This window comes from Aulonocara stuartgranti (genome assembly GCF_965226115.1).
Source record: "Aulonocara stuartgranti genome assembly, chromosome: 2".
In the NCBI taxonomy this organism is placed as follows: domain Eukaryota; kingdom Metazoa; phylum Chordata; class Actinopteri; order Cichliformes; family Cichlidae; genus Aulonocara; species Aulonocara stuartgranti.
Window position 1 is genome coordinate 4,992,535 of NC_138940.1, and position 27,158 is coordinate 5,019,692.

A 27,158-nucleotide genomic window follows, 5' to 3' on the forward strand; every position below is an offset into this window, starting at 1 on the left:
GCCATTTTTTCTTTGTACAAATATAATAAAATGCAGAAGCCATAGCTTGTTACTATTTGAATCTATCACTGCAAAATATTAATAGTCACTGATTTGAATTACCAGTGTCTACCCAGAATATATATATATTTTTTAATTAGACGTGATAGCTTATGTCTTGAAAGGGTTGGGTTTAGAACAACTGAAAGAGTAAGAAAAGCTTTTTGAAAGTTTTATATATTCATTGTTCATTTATCATTTATTCATCTGTCTGTTTCATATAAACACTCATTAGCTTGAGCCCATTTTGTAAAACATTTCAGAGAGTTATAGTGCACCGAAATCAAGGTAGGTTAATGCATTTAAGAATCGTTGTGGTCTTGCTTACGCAAATAAAACACGACTGTGTTAAACAGAACTTGATACTCTAGTGGTGAAGGCAAACACACATGCACAGAAAGACAATCGTATTGTTTGAGATGAGAGTCGCAACAGAAACCAGCACTTAACAATAAACTATTGGGTTCATGGTTATGTACAAGCATGACTACTGAGATGGAAATCCAAGAAGTAAAATCAAAGGAAGACCTCTACACCTGTTTTTTTTTTTGGTTTTTTTTGGTTTAATTTCCACTATGTGGTTGTCACAGTTAAACCAAAACACACAAAAATAAATAAATAACAGGAAAGCAGCAGTTACTTCTGTACTTGCACTGGTTCTTTCTTCAAATATGCCGGTAAATTCAGTAAAGTGTCAATTTTAACTTACAGATGACATGGCACGTTACAAACCTTTGATCAACCTCGATTACATGTAGGGCTGCCACGATTGGTCGACTAGTCACGATTACGTCGACTATTAAAATTGTGGACGACTAATTTAATAGTCGACGCGTCGTTTTAAGCTTTGTAAGATCCCAAAAGACGCAGGAATGAGTAGTAGGATTTAAGAGTGTAATAACGGACTGAAACAGAAGATGGCAGCACTGCATGTACAAGGATGCCAGCTGCCGTTAAACCCCGAAGAAGAAGAAGTAGCTCTTTCCCAGAATTCATAGCGCCCAGTTCAGTTTCCAACAATGGCGGCAGCTAGTTAGTTTTAATATTACTCTTATTATTCTTTTTGGGTCACAAAATAAACGTTTAACATATTTTCAGGCGAGAATGTAGCTGTGTAAACCTCAAATATCTGCTCAGTTTATCAAGACACCGCATATTTTCAAAAGCGCTCTGTCGTTTCCGGAGACGTCTGTTACCCACTAGCTCGATAGCTAGCCGGGGGCAAGGTCACTAGAGCCGTGAGAACACCGGACTCCCGGAAAATCGTTTTCAAACCCACCGCCGTCTTTCGCTACTCAGGTTAAACATATATAAGTCACTTAGATAACTTAAAAATGTTATTGTTTGGCTTTTTTAGTATTTTATTTGTTCCTGAGTAAATCGGTTTGGCTGAGATTAAAGTTATAGTTTTTACACAGCTGGATAAATGTCAAGCAGACAGCTGATTATCAGAAGTGTGAGATGCTGGAGAATATACTCCGGTGTCCTGTTATATTTTAGATAGCAAGGAGTTTATTAAACTTCACGGAAACAATCTGCAAATTTCATTAAAATTTAATAAACTATCATCTTGTCTTTATTTTTAGTTAGCACAGACCTTAAACACTTAAAGCTGAAAGCTAATGATAGTTATACAGTGGGGCAAAAAAGTATTTAGTCAGCCACCGATTGTGCAAGTTCCCCCACCTAAAATGATGACAGAGGTCAGTAATTTGCACCAGAGGTACACTTCAACTGTGAGAGACAGAATGTGAAAAAAAAAATCCATGAATCCACATGGTAGGATTTGTAAAGAATTTATTCGTAAATCAGGGTGGAAAATAAGTATTTGGTCAATAACAAAAATACAACTCAATACTTTGTAACATAACCTTTGTTGGCAATAACAGAGGTCAAACGTTTACTATAGGTCTTTACCAGGTTTGCACACACAGTAGCTGGTATTTTGGCCCATTCCTCCATGTAGATCTTCTCGAGAGCAGTGATGTTTTGGGGCTGTCGCTGAGCAACACGGACTTTCAACTCCCGCCACAGATTTTCTATGGGGTTGAGGTCTGGAGACTGGCTAGGCCACTCCAGGACTTTCAAATGCTTCTTACGGAGCCACTCCTTTGTTGCCCGGGCGGTGTGTTTTGGATCATTGTCATGTTGGAAGACCCAGCCTCGTTTCATCTTCAAAGTTCTCACTGATGGAAGGAGGTTTTGGCTCAAAATCTCACGATACATGGCCCCATTCATTCTGTCCTTAACACGGATTAGTCGTCCTGTCCCCTTGGCAGAAAAACAGCCCCATAGCATGATGTTTCCACCCCCATGCTTCACAGTAGGTATGGTGTTCTTGGGATGCAACTCAGTATTCTTCTTCCTCCAAACACGACGAGTTGAGTTTATACCAAAAAGTTCTACTTTGGTTTCATCTGACCACATGACATTCTCCCAATCCTCTGCTGTATCATCCATGTGCTCTCTGGCAAACTTCAGACGGGCCTGGACATGCACTGGCTTCAGCAGCGGAACACGTCTGGCACTGCGGGATTTGATTCCCTGCCGTTGTAGTGTGTTACTGATGGTGACCTTTGTTACTTTGGTCCCAGCTCTCTGCAGGTCATTCACCAGGTCCTCCCGTGTGGTTCTGGGATCTTTGCTCACCGTTCTCATGATCATTTTGACCCCACGGGATGAGATCTTGCGTGGAGCCCCAGATCGAGGGAGATTATCAGTGGTCTTGTATGTCTTCCATTTTCTGATGATTGCTCCCACAGTTGATTTTTTCACACCAAGCTGCTTGCCTATTGTAGATTCACTCTTCCCAGTCTGGTGCAGGTCTACAATACTTTTCCTGGTGTCCTTCGAAAGCTCTTTGGTCTTGGCCATGGCGGAGTTTGGAGTCTGACTGTTTGAGGCTGTGGACAGGTGTCTTTTATACAGATGATGAGTTCAAACAGGTGCCATTCATACAGGTAACGAGTGGGGGACAGAAAAGCTTCTTACAGAAGATGTTACAGGTCTGTGAGAGCCAGAGATTTTCCTTGTTTGAGGTGACCAAATACTTATTTTCCACCCTGATTTACGAATAAATTCTTTACAAATCCTACCATGTGAATTCATGGATTTTTTTTTCACATTCTGTCTGTCACAGTTGAAGTGTACCTCTGGTGCAAATTACTGACCTCTGTCATCATTTTAAGTGGGGGAACTTGCACAATCGGTGGCTGACTAAATACTTTTTTGCCCCACTGTATAAGAGCAGATGCTGCTGGTGCAATAAGCTGTACGTTTTACGTCCAATGGATGATGATCTGATTAGTCGACTAATCACAAAAATAATCGGTGACTAGTCGACTATCAAAATAATTGTTTGTGGCAGCCCTAATTACATGTTATCTTGGCCACTTTTTCATTGCTTTTTTTTAAAGTGCTCCCACTCCAATATATGATTTCTGCATGCTTCCACTCTTTTTGGCTCCTCCTCATTTGGGGATAAATAGAAAACACTGTCAGGCACTTCAACTTCAACAGTGAAGGGGAAAATTAATCTTAGCTGAGGAGAGCAGATCGGCGGGCGACAAAGCAGCACAGCCATTAGGGCTGCAGAGGAGGCCAAATGCGCTTGTGGTCATAGATCGACGCAAATGACTGCGCCAGGGGGACTACAATTCCCCACTGCTGGAGCTTCTGCTAGATGATCATTAGTATGGTGGTTTTGATTGATAAAGCACATTTCCGATGGCAGATGGACAACTCATCTCTACATGGAAATCCCCAGAGATTAATTTCATTTTAAGATGCATCTGGAGGAGTCAACACATCTGGATTGGCTGGTGTAAGTTAAAATAAATAAGAATGCAACATGGCTATTTGAGTTAGGCTAAACTGAAACGTCAGAGTTTCACATCATTCATGAACTGCGAAGATACACTGCGGGCCAGAAGAATAAATATGATGGCATGAAGCAAGAGTCAGATGAATAGTCAAATAATTCAACTCACCGTTGTGATAAAGAAGCGTACAGTGTTGAGACATGCAGGTACAACTTACATTTAGAATGATTAATCAAATCTTTGTTCTAACTGCAACAATGATGGCAACACATACAGTGGATTGATTAAAACCCTTGATCGGCCATTTTGAAATCACAGCTGTAAAGCCCATTTCGTTTACAGCTGGCTGCGAGGGGTAAAATAAAGACTACATGGCAGTATGTTCAGGAGGAGAGTGCTGATAAAGAGTATGTTTGGTCAGCAAAACAATTAACCTTGAAAAATAAAGGTATAAATACTGCAGCAGAGGCTTAGGTGCCCAAGGTTAATGGTTTGGGAGAAACCATTTCTGGCCTCAAGAGATTATAGTAATTATAGGTTCTAGAGGATGTAATTCTACAAGTGAAATTAGAAGTTTTTTTTCCTGTGGCACTCAAAATCATGGGTCTGTATGGAGAGGATAGAAAATCTCTTGATATGAAAAAGCAGTTTGCTCATTTCACACAGTCTAAAACGATTGAACTCTTTCTGAAGTCTTATTCAGTGGGGTTCAGTCGAAGGGCTCCAAGGCTATAGAGTTCAGTGGTAACCATGAATTCTTCCATTCATTTAATGACTTTTGCTTGAAAGTGAAACACAGCCTGAGAACTCATTGTCTGCTCCAGATATTTAATTGAAACAGAGTAAGGGGGTTTGTCATTTGAACTCATTCGAAAGACTTCTCTAGTGTTGTAAAACTTTCTATGTAGACTTGATTTTAAATTATTCTTTTTCTTCTTCTTATAAGTCTGCTACTAGTTTATGCTTGGCTAACACTTCTCTTTTCTCAAGAATACTGCTGTGCCCTGCACTGCTAATAGTAACATGATAATCCAGGACTTACTGAATACTGAATTATAATTGCATTTTTATCATCAAAAAGATTCATATTTCACAAGTTAAAGACAGATGCTTATGCTTTCACTTAGTGCATAAAAAGCCATGCTATCCTAAAGGCTAAAAACTTCAGTTTTATACTTTATATCTGTAGTGTATTAGTGCATATTCTGTTGATGAGTGTCAAATAGGGGTAAGCACAGTATGGGGTAATGTGTGTAGATTCGTTATGGGAAAAAAATTAAGCACAGCTTCTGACATAAAATGCAGACAAAGTAAAAGAGTCTAAACATTTTATGAATGCACAACATGTGCACTGTACAGTGTCCAGCCAAAAAAACAAGCAAAAACAGAAACTAAAACAGTCACTAGCTGTATTTACCCAACTAAAGTGGAAGGTAAAGCACTTCCATTGGATATTAATAAGATTAAAATCATTGCATCAGGGATGGTTATTTACCTCCACACTTAACATAAATGTTTAATAGGATTAAGATCTGGGCTTGTGGCAGGCTATTCTTGAGCGCTGTCAGCTGTATGATATGGGTCATTATCAGTGTTGGTCAAGTTACTTGAAAAAAGTAATCAGTAGCTGATTACTGATTACTTCCCCAAAAAAGTAAAGTAATCCCATTACTTTACTGATTACTTATTTTCAAAAGTAATTAATTACTTAGTTTTAAAAACACAATTTACAACCTGAATAGGTGATAAAGCGATAGATCTTTCAGCCCAATTCTACTTTTTCTACATAATCCATCATACAAAATGTAATCAAATGGAAAAGTCTCTTTTTAAAACTTGTTTTATCAGTTTTAATCTTTTAACTTTATGCATCAAGCAAAAATTAAATTATATGCACCATTCTCTGACTTGAATAAATTAGTTTAATAACATTTAAACCTATTTTCTGCACATTCCAGCACATAAAATAAAATATTTTTTGTGTTTAAAATGGTAAATGGCCTGCCTTTGTATAGCGCTTTTCTAGTCCCTAAGGACCCCAAAGCGCTTCACACTACATTCAGTCATTCACCCATTCACACACAGGCGATGGCAAGCTACACTGTAGCCACAGCTGCCCTGGGGCGCACTGACAGAGGCGAGGCTGCCAGACACTGGCGCCACCGGGCCCTCTGACCACCACCAGTAGGCAAACACGGGGTTAGTATCTTGCCCAAGGATATTTGGCATGCAGCCAAGGGGCAGCCTGGGATCGAACCACCAACCTTCTGATTAGTGGCTGACCTGCTCTGCCACCTGAGCTACAGCCACTCTCAGTCTTTCAAATAGATGCAAGTAAAACACAGCAGAAAATAAATAAAGTCAAAGACTAGCAGTCCTTTTGCTCTATTTTCACCTGTAAAGCAGTAGTGGGGTAGGCGGAGGTTTACCCTGGTGCAGGTGTGCCGCAGCGGTCAGTGGAAGAATCCACGAGTTTCTCTGTGAATTTCCCATTACGTGGTAGCGCACTCGGTGCTTGTTTAGGGTTTTTTTTTTTCGCTGTAAAAAGAAGTTCTCTTCCCACGCACAACGGACACTAATACCATAGTAATCCCTTACTTTACTCGTTACTTTAAAAAAGTAATCAGATTACAGTAACGCGTTACTGCCCATCTCTGGTCATTATCCTGTTAGAGGACCGATGACCTGTCACTGAGACTGACCTTTCTGATACTAAGTAGTATGTTTTGGTCCAGGATGTCTTGGTATTCCTGACACTTCATTGTCTCTTGCACACATTCAAAGTTTCTCTGGCCCGATGCAGCAAAGCAGCAGATATGTGACACTAGGTATGTTTTCTTTTCTTTTTTTTAAGCTCCATGTTTCCTTCTGTAAACATAGAGCTGTTATGAAGTGACTGGCTAAAAGATATTCACACCAAAATTTGGGGGCTTGTAAACATGCATTTTAGTGAATTCTAGCTGGATATTTCTTTTGTGGACTACAGTATTTTTCAAAATGTGATGGATGGTGTGATCAAGAAGTGACGTACCCTGACCTGCTTTTAGATGATGTCATTGGAGCTCCTTCTGATCAGTCAACACCTGGTATGCGTCTGCACTTCCTCTTGCATCCAGGTAGGCTGGATATAGTCCAGTGAACCCTAAACCTTTTAATAATACTGGCAATCGTGGTCACAGGAAAATGAAGCTGATTGGAGATGGTTATAGTCTTTAACACTGACATGAATCAATATATATATATCAATATATATCAATATATATATATATATATATATATATATATATATATATATATCAATATATATATCAATATATATATATATATATATGAGACATCTACAGGAAGCGGTGTCTGAAAAGGGCTGGGAAAATCATCAAAGACCCCAGTCACCCATCACATGGACTCTTCACCCTCCTGCCCTCTGGGAGGCACTACAGGAGCCTCCGGACTAAGACCACCAGGTACCGGAACAGCTTCTTCCCCACAGCTGTCAGACTCCTGAACTCTGCCTCCTGACATCTGACCCACACTAAACTCATGGACTGGACATACACACACCCACAACCACCTACACACACACACAATGGACAACCGTACCCTCAAACACACAATAATAACATGGACTGAACCACCACTCACAACCACTAGCACTTTATATAGCCTCTGTGGAAATTATCCACATATCTCACTTATGTATAGTTCTGTGTAAATAATCATTCTGTACATACGATAATTTTTAATCCTACAACTGTTTATAACTTGCATAGTTCACATTTCTGTATAACTGTATATCTCAGATTTCTGTATAGTTTTTTTATTTCATATTTATATCCTGTTCATAGCCTGTACATAGCTTGTACTCCCTACAGCCTGTACATACTTATAGTTATAGAATATTCTCAACATACCTTCATACTGTGTACATTATAACATACCATAATAGACCCATTTCTGTAACATACTTACATATCTATATTATTGCTAATATATATTGTAATATATCTATATCACTAAAGCACTTCTGGATGGATGCAAACTGCATTTCGTTGCCCTGTACCTGTGCATGTGCAATGACAATAAAGTTGAATTCTATTCTATTCTAATTCTATTCTATTCTATTATGAGCTCCTTGGACAGCTATCTCCTTTGCTTTCTGTGGTCCATGTTAAGTGTGATGCACACAATGATGTCAAACTACACAGCAGCATGTTTTTTCACCTTCAAATAGACTGAATGGCTGGTGAAAGCTTGAAGGCACTTGGCATCATGATAAAACACTTAGTCTGAAATATAACTATAATGCAAAGATTAATAGCATCTCCCAAACAAGTCCATAATATTCTAGCATTCCTTTTGAATGTCTTTGTGAAATGAACAACTTCCTTTCCCCTTTTTTTATCGGTTTAATCTATCATAAATTATAGGCGTGTAGGTATATGTTAGACAACTGAATCATTTTTCAGGAGACCTGAAGCATTGTTTCAATAGCCTCTAAATTGTGCAACTCTGTAGGCCAGATACACGGATATTAGACTTGGCTTAAATATTTAATTGGCTTATGCTGATTCATATTTGTTTCATAAAGACTACAGTTGTTTTGTGAGTTAAGAAATGTGTGTAAGTTCTGTTAGCCTCCTGTGAAAAACCAAATACTGCTGACGCAAAGCCTGTCAGTCAATTTGGGAGTGATAAGTTCAGCATTTCCTTTTGAATGTTTTTGTTGAAGCTTTTAATGTCTGGATCAGAGATTGTGCCTTTATGTCAAGTGTATGTCAGGCGGAGGTCTTTTTGAATGAGCAGAAAATGATCCGTGTTCTGTCTCCACTTGACCTGCATGTCATGTTTTCACAAAGACAAACATCAAATGGAAAAAAAAGAAAATCTAAAGCTGTTGCTGAACGGCACCTATATCTTTTTGAACACATGGCGACCCTTTTTCATCCAGTTGGTTCCATGTGAGCATTGTTGCCTCTTGCTACAGTGAATGCAGCAGGAGAAATGGGAAAATATAATGGTCTGTATTTGTATGGCGCTTTACTTAGTCCCTATGGACCCCAAAGCGCTTTACGCTACATTCAGTCGTCCACCCATTCACACACTGGTGATGGCAAGCTACATTGTAGCCACAGCTGCCCTGGGGCGCACTGACAGAGGCGAGGCTGCCAGACACTGGCGCCACCGGGCCCTCTGACCACCACCAGTAGGAAATGGGTGAAGTGTCTTGCCCAAGGACACAACGACTGAGACTGTCAGAGCCAGGGCTCGAACCAGCAACCTTCCGATTGCAAGGCGAACTGCCAACTCTTGAGCCACGATCGCCCCAATATGTAACTTATTGCCTTTAGGTAGAAAAGTGAAACTCACTGTCCTCATTGGGTAGGTTTATTCCACAATGCTTGTCATTCAGTGTGATCAGCTGTCAACTTTGAAATTGTGTCTGGCTTAAGGCTAATGTAACTGCCTCTCTAAAGCCTCTACAGCATAGGTGTCAAACTCTGGCCCGCGGGCCAAATTTGGCCCGCAGCCTACTTACATTTGGCCCGCAAAGCCATACCAAATTACTATTAGAGCTGGCCTACTGGTATTATACAGCTAATATATATATATTGTTTAGTATTAAGCTTTGCATGTTCCATATTCAGTTTTTCAGCAAAACGTGTCCATAAGAAAAGATTCATTCTTATATCTGGAGGAATAAATTTATTTCAATAAATATTAATGTTAGCCCGCGACTCTGTTCCAGTTTTGAATTTTGGCCCACTGTGTATTTGAGTTTGACACCCCTGCTCTATAGGTAATCAGAGGACAATCTGCAGTAGAAATATTGAACCTGTGTGCCTTCAGTGTTTGTTTTTTTTATGTTTTGGCATAATTATGCAATTCCATCTTGAGAGCTAAAAAGCAATTTACCATTACTCATGCCCGATTTTATGGTGATGATGAAAACTTGCAGACCGCCATCATTACTTGAAAATGTAATTGTATATAAAGCATATAGTAAGTTGTGGTGTATCTTTTTTTTACATTTTGAAAAACAATTACTCCTGCCTCAACGGGGAGGACCCAACATGGATGAAGACACCACATACTGAGGATAATGCAATGCCCATTATACACCAGGATTTCTTCCAGGATACGTCTGGCATACAAAAGTAATCAATACAGTGGAAGTAGGAAAGAAGCTGCTTGGTCAGGTGTATGGAAGGTTATAATCAGAGTGGTCCAAAATCAGGACATATATATATGCATCTCATAAATAGGGACCATATCAATAATATTAAAATCAATTGTTTCAGTTGCCAAATGTAGAATATGTACATAGTTTTACTTTCTCTGACACCCTATAAAAAAAAGCTCTCATTTAACATGAAAAAAGCCAGTGAAATATATAGTTGTTGTTTTTTACTCTGGCTTTATTTTTGTTGTCTATGTTATGCTGCAAGATAATGCAAACATGTGCAAGGTAATATTTTCAACATGATACAAATAATTTGACATCTGTAAAGCCTAAAGACACTGAAAACAGCTGGTCTCTTCTGATCATCCCAAATAGGCCAAATCAGCTTCTTTTAGGCACTTTTATGTGGGCAGGTGTAAGACCACCTGCCACCACAGAAATCCACCTGGTATGACTGACAATTACTTTCCAGATCCCTGAGTCTGCCATATTTATTCCCACAGTCACAGGCTGAATAACTGACCCAAGGTTTTCATCCCAGCACATATCTTAGTTCAGTTGGACTGGATGCTTATCTACTTGTGAAATAGGATTTTTGGATCAATAAACAAAGACATCCAACTTGTTTTTGCGCATGATGGTAACAAAAATAATTTTTTCTGAAGCATTTTCTGTATGGATGGTTGTGTAGGTGAGATACCACCTTCGCAACACTTTTCTCTTTTCCTTGGTGTGTCTTCTGCTTGAAAGACTCTACATATACACCATCTATAGGGCTGCCTGTCCCAAAGATGCAGAAAATCACACAGCTAATATGTGTATACATGACGGGGTTTTTTCCCCAGTGTTTTTTATTTATTTATTTATTTTTGTCAGGCTACCTTTTACGAATTCCTAGTGGGCATTTTCAATTCTTTCATGGTAGATTGAGCTTTTCAGGCTTTGTCTGAATTGTTTAAATTTTTAACAAGTGGGGAAAAAAAACAAAGACACAAAGACGAAGGGAAAATCCTTCAGCTGAAAACAAAGGTATATTTCCCATGAAATGTTGTGCAGTGATGTGGAATAGTCTTCGCCTTTTGTGTCTTTTGATGCCAATGGCCCCATTTTAACCAAATGGTGAAAACGCTACAGGCTTCAGCTTTTACAGTCTGGGTTGGCCTACCAAGAATAACTTTGTCCCAGGTGGTTTAAACTGAACAAGCTTCTTAAAATTCCTTTAAATTCACTCCAGGTCGCTTTCTCTAAAAGTAGTTTGAGAAGTATATTACGTTAGCTCTGGCTATGCAGGTTGCTTTATGAGCTTACTTTGTTTGAGCTCTAGGGAATCTCAATAAAAAGAATTATGCTAATCAGTGCCAATTTTCTGTTATACTCCACACATGCTTCCCTTGATTGAAATGTAATTGGGTAATATCAGCAGCGGAGAAGCAGAAACGGCATCATACTTCATGTTGTCTTCAACAAGGAGTCATCTAATTTTGTGACAGGTGTGATGGTAATTGAACACTACCAGACATCAGACGAAAAGGAAGAATGTGAACATCGGAAAACAAAAACACACCAAAATGAGCTTGAAAGCTTGAGTTTAATACCAAACACACACATAAGCCATCCATATACAGTGGGGCAAAAAAGTATTTAGTCAGCCACCGATTGTGCAAGTTCCCCCACCTAAAATGATGACAGAGGTCAGTAATTTGCACCAGAGGTACACTTCAACTGTGAGAGACAGAATGTGAAAAAAAAAATCCATGAATCCACATGGTAGGATTCGTAAAGAATTTATTCGTAAATCAGGGTGGAAAATAAGTATTTGGTCAATAACAAAAATACAACTCAATACTTTGTAACATAACCTTTGTTGGCAATAACAGAGGTCAAACGTTTACTATAGGTCTTTACCAGGTTTGCACACACAGTAGCTGGTATTTTGGCCCATTCCTCCATGCAGATCTTCTCGAGAGCAGTGATGTTTTGGGGCTGTCGCTGAGCAACACGGACTTTCAACTCCCGCCACAGATTTTCTATGGGGTTGAGGTCTGGAGACTGGCTAGGCCACTCCAGGACTTTCAAATGCTTCTTACGGAGCCACTCCTTTGTTGCCCGGGCGGTGTGTTTTGGATCATTGTCATGTTGGAAGACCCAGCCTTGTTTCATCTTCAAAGTTCTCACTGATGGAAGGAGGTTTTGGCTCAAAATCTCACGATACATGGCCCCATTCATTCTGTCCTTAACACGGATCAGTCGTCCTGTCCCCTTGGCAGAAAAACAGCCCCATAGCATGATGTTTCCACCCCCATGCTTCACAGTAGGTATGGTGTTCTTGGGATGCAACTCAGTATTCTTCTTCCTCCAAACACGACGAGTTGAGTTTATACCAAAAAGTTCTACTTTGGTTTCATCTGACCACATGACATTCTCCCAATCCTCTGCTGTATCATCCATGTGCTCTCTGGCAAACTTCAGACGGGCCTGGACATGCACTGGCTTCAGCAGCGGAACACGTCTGGCACTGCGGGATTTGATTCCCTGCCGTTGTAGTGTGTTACTGATGGTGACCTTTGTTACTTTGGTCCCAGCTCTCTGCAGGTCATTCACCAGGTCCCCCCGTGTGGTTCTGGGATCTTTGCTCACCGTTCTCATGATCATTTTGACCCCACGGGATGAGATCTTGCGTGGAGCCCCAGATCGAGGGAGATTATCAGTGGTCTTGTATGTATTCCATTTTCTGATGATTGCTCCCACAGTTGATTTTTTCACACCAAGTTGCTTGCCTATTGTAGATTCACTCTTCCCAGTCTGGTGCAGGTCTACAATACTTTTCCTGGTGTCCTTCGAAAGCTCTTTGGTCTTGGCCATGGCGGAGTTTGGAGTCTGACTGTTTGAGGCTGTGGACAGGTGTCTTTTATACAGATGATGAGTTCAAACAGGTGCCATTCATACAGGTAACGAGTGGGGGACAGAAAAGCTTCTTACAGAAGATGTTACAGGTCTGTGAGAGCCAGAGATTTTCCTTGTTTGAGGTGACCAAATACTTATTTTCCACCCTGATTTACGAATAAATTCTTTACAAATCCTACCATGTGAATTCATGGATTTTTTTTCACATTCTGTCTCTCACAGTTGAAGTGTACCTCTGGTGCAAATTACTGACCTCTGTCATCATTTTAAGTGGGGGAACTTGCACAATCGGTGGCTGACTAAATACTTTTTTGCCCCACTGTATTTAGCTAAAGTCTAAATGTCCTTTATTTGGACATCTTAATGAAGACAGGGTGTTTACTGTGGAACTCATTTACCTAATAAACTTTTCTTGAGAATATGAGGGATTTAAAGAAGAAATGTTAGTTATTAGGACAAACTGGACTAAAAGAAAATATCAGTAAAGGACCTCAGTAAAAAACTTCAGAAATGCTGTAGTGATTTTCAGTTACAACTGCGTATGTGTTGTACAGACTTAATTTGAACTACGTTGTGTTATAATACAAACACAAAACAAGCATATGATCCCTATGCGATGCTTTTGACAGCCTGACAATGTCAAATGAAACAAAGAGAGTCTGAGTGAGTTGTCACACTGGTTCCATCTTGTGGAAGAGACAAGATTGAATGCAGCCCTACCGTTACATATTTATTATACTTTGTGGATACTTACAAAACGCTATTGCATGTGTGCTAGAATGTTTACACAGCACATGAACTTAGCACGAAACTGTCAGAGCAAAGCTTCTGGAGGATGACAACACAGCCAGCATTACGTGCTTGATTTCTGCTGAAAGTACCACTGAACAAACGGCATTGAAATAATTGAAAAAGCAAGAAGACTGTGTCTTTTGGATTTGTTTGGATCTTTTCAAACTATAAAAACAAATCCACACGAAAACTGGACAAAGCCAAATAGGAAAATAGGACTAGTTATATATTGAGCGCTAAGTGGGGATTGGAAACAGGAGGGGAAGAAGATAAATGTGAAACCTATTAGAGTAAAACAGGAAACAAACCAGGAGATGGATTCATAACATGCGCACAAGAAGGTTTACACTAAATAAGAAGAGTCCAAAAAGCTAACAAACATCAAGTACATAACGCACTAGAATTAAGTAAACAAAAACTCTTAACTGTAACCCAAGGACCATTACATTTAACATATATACTGACACACAAACTGCTTAATATTCTTTGCCCTCAGTCAAAACAATCAATGTAAATGCATAATAAACTTTGCTCTAGCGATGAATGCTCATGGAAATATCAACTGGTCATCCATAGTCGGCAATAATGTCCTTCCTATTAGACTGTGCTGCAGGGAAATAACACGGAAAAATGTAAACACCTGCAAAATTCACAGGATTACCACAGCTCACTTGTCACAATCCAATTACTTTGTCTATGTTTGCAGAGGATCTTCACTCCTCCTCTTTCAGCTTCAGCCTGCTTCCTAGCTTAATAACTTATTATTTTTGACTACACATTTTGCAAGCTGCATCTGAATACATCTTTAGACTTTCATAAACCTAAAACTGAAAAAAAAAATCTATTCTGATGCATATGAAAATGTCAACACTTTGATGCCTGAAATTATATATGTTCCACAGTTCATTAATACAGCATTGCCCTGTGTGGCTTCCAGCATATTGGATTTTCCAGTGGGGAAGCAGCATTTATTTTCAGCTGTTTGGTGGGGTTTAGAAAACAAGGACTGATCCTTATTGTGCATCTTAAGCTGGTCCCGCTCCCTTAAATGAATTCGTTTAACAAGCACTTCTTGAGGGTTTGTGTGCCAAGAAGCACTAGTTACAGCTGTTCCACAATGCTTCTGCCACAGTCCAGATTTAGCTGAATAGCTGGAAGGGAAAGTGCTCTCCCAGCTGGTTCAGGACCTTGGAGGTGCACCCAAGAACAAAGCATTACCACATTTTCTGGCCTTTATGAAACAAAAAGTGCAATATTTACTCACCCATGACACAAAATGACTGTGCTATGTCTGCGGGGGGTTGAAAGGCTTGTTGATCAAGCCATATTGATTCACTGCTTTTCTTTAGTTTTGAGTCTTGCACTCCCTTTGCACTCCAATTTTTAAGAAGAACAACACCACACACTCCTTTCTTCCACTGTGTCTTTAAGCTTAGAGAGTCCCATGATTCAGTTACTGATGTCCAGTGTTGGGTAAGTTACTTTAAAATAGTAACTTAGTTACATTACTAGTTACTTCTCTCAAAAGTAACTCAGTTACTTCAAGTTACTCGTTACTTTCAAAGTAACTAGTTACTAGGGAAAGTAACTTTGGTTTTACTCAGAATTCTCTTGTTAATGTGTTGCTTCCATAACTTTGCCAATCTTCTAGCTTGCTTACTTGCCACAAGTGCACTGTGCCACCTACCAATAGAAAGAAAAAGATAATGTGCATATTTCCACGAGAGAAATCCCACGCCTGGACCGTCATTGACCGCTGCCATGATTCTAGCCTACGTCACAGTGTCATCTGCGCCTTTTACATCCAACACAAAAACTGCAGTCGTGGTGCTTTCGATTGTACTCAGAACTCAGAAATTCTGCCTTCTGAATAGGAAGATGTAGGCAACACCAGACTGCAGATGAGCTGCATACAGAGCTGGACTGGGACAAAAAAATCATCCCGGGCATTTTGACTAGAGACTGGCCCACCATTATAGGAAAAATCATAAAGCCTTTGAATGAAAATAAACACTGTTGTGACAGTGATGTACACTGTTTTGATGGTATATATGCATCAATCTATCAATCGTTTGTTGTAAGATTCAGATAATTATTTTTTAAAAGCGAGACATTTTAAATGAGAATAAGAAAGAAAAGTATTTCTTTGTGCCCCCCTTTCCCTGTTAATGCCCTACCTGCCCCCCTGGCAACACTTTGCTAGACCCGCCCCTGCACAGTTACCAGCTGTCAGCTACTTAGAAAAGGATCCTGGGGTTATTTGTCTCTCAGAAACAGTTCATAACTTCCCTTCAACTCATTCATGTCACCTAAAAGGTAAACCTGTTTCTCCATCACCTGTTCAGCTCTGATGATCCAGTAAGGACATCTCCTGGTTTCATCTTCATGTTTCCCTCTCACCACATAACCAAACCATATCATGACCAGCAGCTTTTTTGCAGCTGTGGCTCCAGCAAACATCAGCTGATACTAGAAATTAATATTAAATAAATTCTAACAACAGCTGATCAAGCTTAAACGTGCTGCTGTTGTTTAGCGCGACATCCGCTGGTTTCCTCTTTCGGCGCAAAGTGGGCGATAAACACACAAGAGAGAAAAGACGATCAGCTGATCACTGATCAGTTTTCATGATTGAAGTAGAAACGGGAGAGGGAGGGGGGAGAATGAGAGAAGAAGAGGCAGCTGTGCAGCGTAAAGACACAGAATAACTCCAGCTTTGTGCCTTTTTCATTGTAGCTGAAGTCCGAGACAAACTGTTCCTTTTCACCTCAATAAGAAACGCGTAATATTTTCTCTGAATACCAGACGGGACGGTTGGCAACTCTAATAACTTATGAACAAAATAAAGTTAAACATCATTAACTTCATAGCACCCACCCAGCTGTATAGAAACTCCGTCATGCTAGCTAGCACGCAGTACGGAAAAAGTCAGAATAACGAAAATAAACTCCACCTAAGCTTGGTTCATATCTGACCCAGAGAGACTGCAGGTCATAACTTCTTACCTGAAGTTCAGTTCACACTTGGACCGGCGGCCGCCTCGGGTCTCTTTTCCTTCTGCGTCCCTTTTCCTTCATCCACCTGCTGCCTCCACCACTTGCTAATGTTACTGAATCTGTGGAAGCTCCGCGATAGCCACCACACGAAGTAACGAGTAACGACCCTATCTAAATCCCAGTAACGAGTAACGCGTTCCTGATTTTGGCATAATAACTAGTTACCGTGCTCGTTACCACAATAATAACGTAGTTACTGTAACGCGTTACTTAATAACGCGTTAGTCCCAACACTGCTGATGTCCAATTCACTTGTGTCATGATTTGTGAGCTTAATACATAAATTCCCTTTTGAAGTGAACTGTTTTTTAAAGACCCATGGGTTTTTGTCTTCCTTGCAAAATTTGCATTTCTTTCATTCCTCTTTACATGTACATGCATATAAAAAAACTAAATTGAATAATAAAACGAATAAAGCACAGACTGCCCAACAGCCCTGAGCACCTGCTGCTTGTTTATTCCCTCGTGTGGTTTTAGCTTGTTTGCTACTTTGCAGTGTTGTAACATTTGATGAAAAAAAAACAAAAAAAACAAAACCCAACTGCTTCTGATCAAAAAAAGAAATTACCTTACCTGCATGTGCAGACAATGCAGATGTTGTAAATGCTTTACAATACTGTTCTACTGTGATATGTATAATATAAACAATCCTGATGCTCGAATAAAGAAATGAAATTGCAAATGGCTGTAACCAAGATAAAGTAGCCTCCTGAAAAACTGGCTAGCTGATAAAGGGGATACTTTGCCACCAAATTTCACTTGAACCCACTCTGATAAATTGGCTGTCAGTTATAGACAGCCAATACCATGGCTGTTCACCTTGAGGGGTGCCTAGAAGATTGGCTTCACTGGAGCTAACTGATATGGACTAGAGCCCAATTTCCTCTTGGCTAATTAAGCTGGCCACAATACTAGTGGTAGTGCTTATCAGCCTACGAGCCTTCTGCTCCCTGTCTGTCTATTCTGTTTTGTTTTTTTAATTGTCTGAAGCACAGTACAATATTGAGGAGCCTCATTTCCACTAAATAGAATGACTTGACTACAGTCATTCTACTTTCCTTTTTTCAGTGTGGATAGTACCTTTCATTAGGTAGCACTTGCTGCTACCCTTTTACCTTTTTCACGAGGATCTGGTATGATAGCATCATGTAGCTGGTGCAGATTTGTTGGCTGCACATCTGTGACACAAATCTCTAACTGGACTTAAATGTTTTGACTATTTAAATACAGTGAAGTCATTACCACGTCAAAGAAACCATTTTGGGATCATTTGAGTTCTGTGACATGATGCTTTATCCAGCTGGAAGAAGTAATCAGGTAGGCTATAGCCTTTAAACTATGCAGATTGGTACTAAAGGGCCCCAAGTGTGCAAAGAAAATATCCCCCAATACCATTAAACTACTGACACCAGCCAGAAACACTGACAGAAGATAGGAGGGGTCCATACTTTTATCTTGCTTATACCATATTCTGACTTACCCTGTACTACCAAATGTTGCAGCAGAAATCAAAGCTCCTTAGCCTGACAATTTTGAATGAAACTTTTAAAATTGTAACCTTAGTGTCTTGTTCTTTACTGCCAGGATGACAGGAGCGGCACCTGCCGTAGTCTTCTGTTGTAGCCCATCGGTTACCATGTGCCTTGTTTTGTGTTTGTTTCTTTCCCTCTCTAGGGCTGGGCGATATGACCTAAAATTCATATGGCGATATAATTTGAAGCATGTGCGGTAACGATATATATCGCGATATATTCTTTTCTTCTGTATAACGTATTTCCCACATTATAAAGGCACACTTAAAATCCTTTAATTTTCTCAAAAATCGAGAGTGTGCCTTATGTATGAATTCTGGTTGTGCTTACTGACCTCGAACCGATTTGGGCGTGCAGAAACCTGTTAAATGTTTTAGTACAACTTTGGTAAGCCGCACTGCTTGATGGATTGTCAGAGCATTACGGCTGCCGTAGTGAGGAGCTTCGCGGAGTAATCTGGGTCCAAAACTCCGTCCCCTTCAGGTCCCAATGTCAAACGAACACTAAGAGTTAAAAACGGTCTGGATTCTTTAATCTTTAATAAAATCATCAGCGTTGCTGCTTTATCGGGTGTATCAATTAAGTTTAACATCCATGAAAACAGAATTTATTAAATTTAACGGAGTTAGAAGTTAACAGGAAATTAGCTCGCTAGTTTCCACCTAAACATGACACAGCATGTTCTGACTGAGAGATTTTTGAAACTAATTAAAACGTACAGCTCTGCTACCACTTCCGACATAAATGAAGACAGAAAACTAAACAGCAGTGGCGTTTGCAGGGTTACTGTAGTTGGACTACCTGGTATATAATGTTGTGCTACGTGATTGCTAGTGACACAGATATGTTAGCATAACATTAGCACAGTGAAGCTGGAGGATGAACGCCAACTTTTTTCCACTCGATAAAAGTTAACGTGAGGGATTCTGGTGGTCAGGGACAAATGCAATCGCATAGCAGGATGCTGTACACGGGCCAAACTTCAGTCAGGGGAACAACTGAGATTATTCATCCACAATACGAGGTTAGTTATTAATATACTGCAACAACATGGGAATAGAACAGCTGCGAGAGAATTCAACATTAATGTATGACATCCCGGTGTATTTCAGACCCAGCAACACGCTCAGACAAAAACTGGATCACCCGAAAGACAAAACGCCAAAACACAGACTTAACAACGTGGTGTATGCTGTACAGTGCAGCGAGGAATGCCCAGACCTCTAACATTGGAGAGACCAAACAGCCACTTCACAAGCGCATGGCACAACACAGAAGAGCCACCTCCACAGGACAAGACTCAGCAGTCCATCTGCATCTTAAGGATAAAGGACAATCTTTCAAGGATGCCAATGTTCACATTTTGGACAGAGAGGACAGATGGTTTGAAAGAGGAGTGAAAGAAGCCATCTATGTCCACTGTGAGCGACGATCTTTGAACAGAGGCGGGGGTTTATGACACCAACTCTCTGCCATCTATAATCCAGTTTTGAGATCCCTTCCCAGACGCCTTAACGCCCACTCACATCCTGGGCCATCTGATCTCAGGAATTCGCATGATAAGGTGGGGCCAGGTTTCACGATGAAGTCACCCGAAACTCTGGCTGATTGGGACCCACACCCAGTTTCACACCTTGGCTCAGGCGATTAGAGGATCATCAGGGGGTCCTTTTGTCCCTCTGTGGGGGGTCACTCCCACTAGGTTTATATCTGGGACTCTCCACCATTTGACCTTAGAACTGAAGAAGCTTCTCGGATGAGAGGTGAAACGTCTTCAAGTAACTTAAAGAAGTCCAGATGCTTTTCTTTGCAAGCTCCTTTGGCCAACATTAATGTATCAATGTTACGGAAGTGGAGGAAGCGCAGTTTTTGGCTTTCCCCATATTTCAAAAGTGCTTCATCTCTTTGCTATGACTATCGGCATAATTTGCAGATGATAATGGTTGTAGCCACTGCAATACTTTCGACCAAAACAAGCGCAGCTTGATGACATCATCAACATGCGCTATCGCGATAGAGATTTTGACTATACCGCTCTATCGTTGGCCAAATTTATATTGTTTCTATCGTATATCGTTTATATCGCCCACCCCTACTATGAACTCATCAGTCCAGTGCCTCTGACCTCCGGTATGAACAAGAAAAACTGGAGTTCACAGGATATGTTCTCTGTTTCAGGTCATCCTCTGTAAACCGTACAGACAGCCATGCAACATTCAAAGTCGCTTAAATCACCTTTCTTCCCCATTCTAATGCTTGGTTTACATTTTAGCAGGTTGTCCTGTGTCTCCAAGTTGCATCTTGAGTTGCTCCTATGTGTTTGGCTGATATTTAGATATCAGATATTTGCGTTAATAAGCCACTGTATAATTGTACCTTACATTATGACTCCTGAGTGTATCTTGCTACAATGCACCTTAGCCAGGGTTCAAAGCAAGCTCAGCTGCATACCACTGATTGGTCAGAGAGAATCTTCACTATAATTATCACAAGTGTAACACTAGATCTGTGATATGGGGTGCAGAGTGAGCTACAGGCAACTACTCTGACAAATAAGTACACAAATAGGTACATATTTACCTTACTAATGACCAAAAACTCTGAATTATAAATGTAAATATTTATCCAGAAAAAAATAAAAAAAATAAAATGTTGTTCTTCATTTTTAATATCCTAGAATCATCTTTTTCCCCATGGACCTGTGAAGTGAGTACCAAGTTTAGCTTAGAGGGTTTAGAGGGACTTAATGCCTCATATCTAATAATCATAAAAACAACTGTACGTACAGTGTAACCTCTAGAGTCACTTTAGATGTTGGATGTTGTTTAATCTCTCTTTTGTTTTCCATTTGACTGTTTTGCTTGTACATTCACTCGGGAACGAAATGCACCCACTGAGCAGAAACACTTATTGTGTGAAATTTCTTCAGTGTCCCGGATATCTTCAGCAAACCTTATTCTAATTCATGTAATCCTCAGAGATGGCACAGGCCCAGCATGCAGCCATTCAGAATGCACCAGTGCCCTCAAATGCCTGCTCAGTCCCAGAACGCAGACAGTAAGGGCCTCTGGGTAATTTCACACTCTGTTATATGATTTTGTTCAGAAATAATATGGGTTTGGAGAGAAGTTTGAGTTGACTTCAAAGAAAAAAAAACATATTGGTGTTGCTGAAATTTGACTTTACATAAGTCTAGAAAGACCAGTATATGTCAAATGAATGCAAATATGTTTGTATATGAAGCAAGAAAACTGCAGTAATTGTTATTGCTGCATCAATAAGCAGCTGGCGTTAGCATTATTATCCAGCAGCAACCATTATATTCTAATGAAACTAAAGCAACAGCATTATTGGAATACGATCTATTAACTGTGCTGCATATTTCGTGATGGCAAAAAAACATGAACCGCAAAAAAGCATTGACTGTTTCCTTAATATGTTTCCTTAGAACTGTTGGCTGCAGGGCATCACTGGCTGACACATGTACACAATAACAGCAGACCAAAAGAAGCATAGGGGCATATAATAGCTTTCATGACCATTAAACTTTAAAAGGTAGACATAACTAATATGGTTAAACACGCTGCAGGTTTCCCTTTGTCCCAGACCACCAGTCTCTGATTAGATTGATTTGCACAGACATGACCAATGGCATTAATGTGATAATGCATCATGGGTCAGTGTACTGTTATGGTGCTGGAGAGAATGACTGTGGTCACAATTACGTGACTAGGTTTCTGTTCATATGGCAAACAACACAATTACCACCACGCAAAGGATGTCAAGGTAACGTAATACTCTGTCATTGAAACCCATCTCAATTAAACTGAGGTTGGACAGGTGCCTGGGAGTTCACTGAATAGTTCTTCCCTCCACATCTCGATTTGGTGGTGATGTTTTCTAAGATGAAAAATTGGAGTTCCTCTGTACTGGGAGAGACATCAACTAACTCTTTAAAGTACAAAGCAAGGCCTCCTGGATGTGATAATGGCTTCACTTTACTCTTTCAAATACTCCTGTGATCTAAGCATTTCAAGAAAAAAATTAATTGTTACTCCTGGTTTCATTTTGTACACTCTTTAGTTTTATTAATAATGGTGGTGTGATACTTAATGAAAATCATGCATGTTTTAAAAAAACAACAACAATAATTGATCTAGATTTTCTTTTGCTTTTTTCAACCATGGCATGGCTTGTTTAAAACCTGCTGGCTGTGGCCCTGAGTTTTTTTTTTTTTTTTTAAATAAACAATGTCAAAACAGGAAACGATTTCTGACCATTTACACATAAAAAGGGCAAAGGCAGTAACATCTAATTGATAGTGATTTTTTTGTCAGTTAAGAAACTGTAAGCTTTTTTAGACAAATGATGATATATGATATATGCTGTAATATATTGTTGTGATTTGGCACTATGTAAATAACACTGATTTGAATTAGTCGTCTCTGTGTTAGTCACTCCCTCTTTTATTTTTCCAATCCCTTGTCTCGTGTGAGTTATCTTCAGTTTTGCTTCCACTGTCTTGTGAGTCAGATTCTGTTCAGCTGTGTTCACTCTGCCCTAATTCCCTCCTATGTAAATATTGTCCATCTCTCTGTTCATTGTTGCGTCCTCCCTCATTGTGTGTGCGGCTTCCATCAGTCTGTTTTCTCCCTCATGTTGCGTGGTCTCCCATTGGTCCGTCAGCCTTTCGTTTTTCAGTTAGTGTGCTCCGCCTTATGTTTAGTTGTTTCTGCCTGTATCTAGCAAATAAAGCTGTGACTCCAAGTCCTGGATCTGGGTCCACTTTCTGTCTGCCACATGCCCTGCTTCCGACTACACTTTTCTAGTCTGAATGAAACTCCACTGTCTTTGCTGTAAATCCTAATCATGTGGATAAATGAATCGATGTCTCGTTTACCCCTGGCATACAACTTGAAGACATAAATGTAGAGGAGATGGCTGATGTTTGCTGTATTCTGTAGTGTGTATCTGTAGCCAGCCTTATTAATGACCTTACTGGGGGGTTCAGGGTTATGCAGAACAGCAGTGGGGATAGTGCATCTCCTTGGTAAATCCCGCACATAATGGGAACTCATACTATTGGCTTGTTTGCCACATCTCCATGGATACAGTTCTAGGCATTCCAGGATCCATGTGTGGGGCATTGAGTTACATAGGCTTCCTTGTAGTCAATTCAGGCAGTACACAGGCCTTAGTACAAAGCTTATAGTCATGAGAGACTGCTATATCTATTGGTAGCTGGTGTTTTACCCCTCTGGTATCCCTGCCAATTCCTTTCAATTCAGCTGTGATGGTTGCTGGATCCTGTTCAGGGAGATTGCTGTGGTCTGCTTTTAGCTCCACTAGCTACTGAGCAATGTTACATGTTGCATTCTTCTCCCATTTGCTCTTCCAGTACCGCTCTGTCTGTAGCCTTGGTGGGTTTTTCCCCCATATTGTTCCCCTGCCACTGAGAGTACACCGTGGATGGTTTAGTGAAAAAAATGCTGGTTTATTCTTCAGGCTTCTATCTTTAGTATACCTCTTCATTGGTTAGCCAAGGCTGTGAATCTTTGCTGGACAGTTATGCTTTATACATAATTCTAATTAACTATTCATTTACTCATATTTCTGTTTGAATCAAACACCTTTAGCCTATTAGTTTTCTTCATTTAAACAGAGTGTAAATGTAACTAAAACAAAATGTTAATTAATATCCATAACATTTTTGCTATAAAATAAATGGCATTTGGAATTATATAGCTTACAGTTGCCATGTTTGCTACAGGTGAACAATATACAACAATCTGAGGATATCATTCTCTGATATTACCTCAGATTTTAGCTTCTCTCACCAGTTAACCATGAGTATGCATACTCATGGTTAACTATGCTACATGAACAACCCACAATTTTCCATTAATGCTGGCCATTTTTTTTTGAGTCGACTACAGCCTGACATGCTTTTGCCACCTTCCTTAAAATTAGGGGAAGTACATTATTTTCAGAAAAGACGTATAAACTGTGCTGGTTGTCATGACAAAATAGAAGTAACTGATGTGAAGCCCTCCACTGAAACCCCACACTGTCAAATGAAAAGCACTAGCTGGCAACTTCACTTGTGTTAGAGGAGACAAATGGCAGTATGTACTTTGCCAAGGCTTACTAAGGGGCTGGCAGTGACAATAGCTGAGCTTCGCACTGGGAATTGGTGACAAAAATCTTCATCATTTTCTTGGAAATTGCATTGTAAATTAACAAATAGTTGTGTGATCACAGCCAAGACAGTGGCACACAGGTGTTAACAAATTTCTAGCATCATCACATTAACTGACCAGACTGAAATGATGGTCAAATGCTTGGTATGTAATGGAACAGTCACTTGGACTACCTGATGGGTAGGCTTTATCAGATATCAGCTATAAGGACAGTTTCTTATTGTTGTGCGAAGAATCCTAATCAGAATCAGTGGGTATTTGTCTTTTAAACATCCTTTGGGGAAATTCTAGCTGTCTTCCTTCGTGTTTTTTGAGAAAAGAAAAAAACTGACCTGGTTCTTGTTTGAGTACATGACATAAGCCCCAAATATATATATACGCATTACTATTCTTGTAATTCAATTTAGTACTTAACAATTTAAAATGCACCTCTCTTATATGAATCATGAAAGACAATTATATAGGCTGATCATTAAGTAAGTACAGGAAGTGAATCCTTGACATTACCATTGGATGGGTTAATGATTGAATCCATAGCTCTATATTAACTTTAATTAAACTGATTAATTTCATTTTAACAAAAGAATTTATTGAGGACCAAAGGGAACTTTTAATTCATAATATTAAATTTTAATGCACATAGTATTATGCTCCACCTGTGGCAAAATAAATGATTTCAGCGTAGTGTTAGCCTGACTACTTAAAGGAATGGCAGTCAATGTGAGCCCTCCATTTAATTTTTGGATAATTATCACTATACGGTGGACACTATTATTTTTGTAATTCCAAGACGCCTAAGGTTTGCTTAATTTCCCATCGCCCATTTGACCTTTTTCTCTCATTGAAATTTCTTAAGCATTCTTTAGCAGTCTGATAATGGATTCCAGAAGAGGCTAAAATTATGTTTTACTTTAACAGGTGCACAGGCAGAAGGGCAAAAATTATGTTTTATCCTTAATGGTTTTGTTGGATAAAAAGTCATGACGACTCCGTTCTACTGGAAATGAAAGTGTTACACTTTTCTTTGCTCCAACAACTGAACAGTAACTGTGTGCTTTAGCCCATAATAAAGTATACATATTATAACATAACACTCCTTTTTGCAGAGCACAAAGCACTTCGTGGATTTAGAAAATATCTCTATACAACAGGCTGACAAATATCAGTTCATAAATATTATGGTAGTCAATTTAGAGGATGAAATTTTCAACTCTGTATTTAAACAACAAGTTTGATCTGTGTAACTAAGACTAGAAAAATTAAGTCCTACATCTGATTAAAGTTCAATTTGTGTTTTTTATTGCTTAAAAAAGGCAATAACCCCTCTTGAGTGAGAAAGAGCAGAGCATGTAATTAAATGTTGCATTCTCTCACTGGTTATATTGTTAACCCAGTGCGCATCCGTCAGTGCACATTTACACTTTTCTTAGACCCTTATCAGATAAGAAATTTATGTAGGCATTCAAGACAGCATTTTGTTTTGTGCTAAATGCAAATATGTAGTGAATGTCACTGTATATAATCTTTGCAATAACTTTCTTCCCCCTAACGGCTCACTATAGCCTTCTAGCCCTAGCCTTGTGTATAGCCCACCAATCAGCAACAAGGTGGTGTGGAACAGTTGCTATCTTTCTGCTTGATGGGTACAATTCACATTCAATTCAGTTGTATTTAAATTGTGTCAAATCACCACAACACTGCCCAGATAATCATACCACTTCCTATTAGCAAACACTTTGGTGACAGTGGGAAGGAAAAACTCCCTTTATAATAGAAGGAAACCTCCAACAGGAACTGGTTATTTCACATCTGATTTCTGGTTATTGTGCGAGTTCTAGAGGGAGTATTACTAATCTTTCCCTGAAACTTTATCCTCAAGACAACACAACTGAACATAAACACGTGACGATAAACTAACAAATACAAAGCTTTGGATCCAAACATGCAGAAGAGAGATGTGTGATATTTCCGTACGTAAAAGGAAAAGTGACAAGTCCAGAGAGGCAAGGACCTATGTACCTGTCATTTCAGTCCTGTTCTTCTTCTTGTGATGACCTTATTATTCATCTCTTACAATTGTACTGTCCAGACAGTCCTGAAGTCTGTATTCTCTTGGGATGACAGGATGGCCTGCTGGTTAGAGGCCAGTGAAATGTGCCCATGTTGCAATGTAGACTTGTGTTAGATATTGATGTAGTACTTACTGTGTCAGTAAAAGTTCTGACCGTGCACCTTTTCCTGTGTGATGTTGGGCTGTGTTTGTGTTCCCTTTCATGTTCTTCAAGTGCTTCATGTTACTTTTTTTTTTTTTTACCTTTCCTTTATTTCTATTTCTACTTCCTCTTTTACTCTTCAGTTCGTGTATACATTCCATAATAGTGATTTAAATTTAAAAATGAATCCTCACAAGTTTAGAAGTGTACTCAAAATGTTCAAGTATTCACTCTGCGAAAAAAAGCAAGTAACTGAAACCTGTAAGACAGTTAACCGCATACAGCAATTCTAAATCCCTTCCCTTTGTCTACCTGTTTTATTTAGACCAGTCCATTATACTGTTCTGTTTAAATAATTTTCAGACAGACTTACTTACCTTCTGGGTCTAAAAAAGTGAAGTCTTAACCCTTTGTATCCCA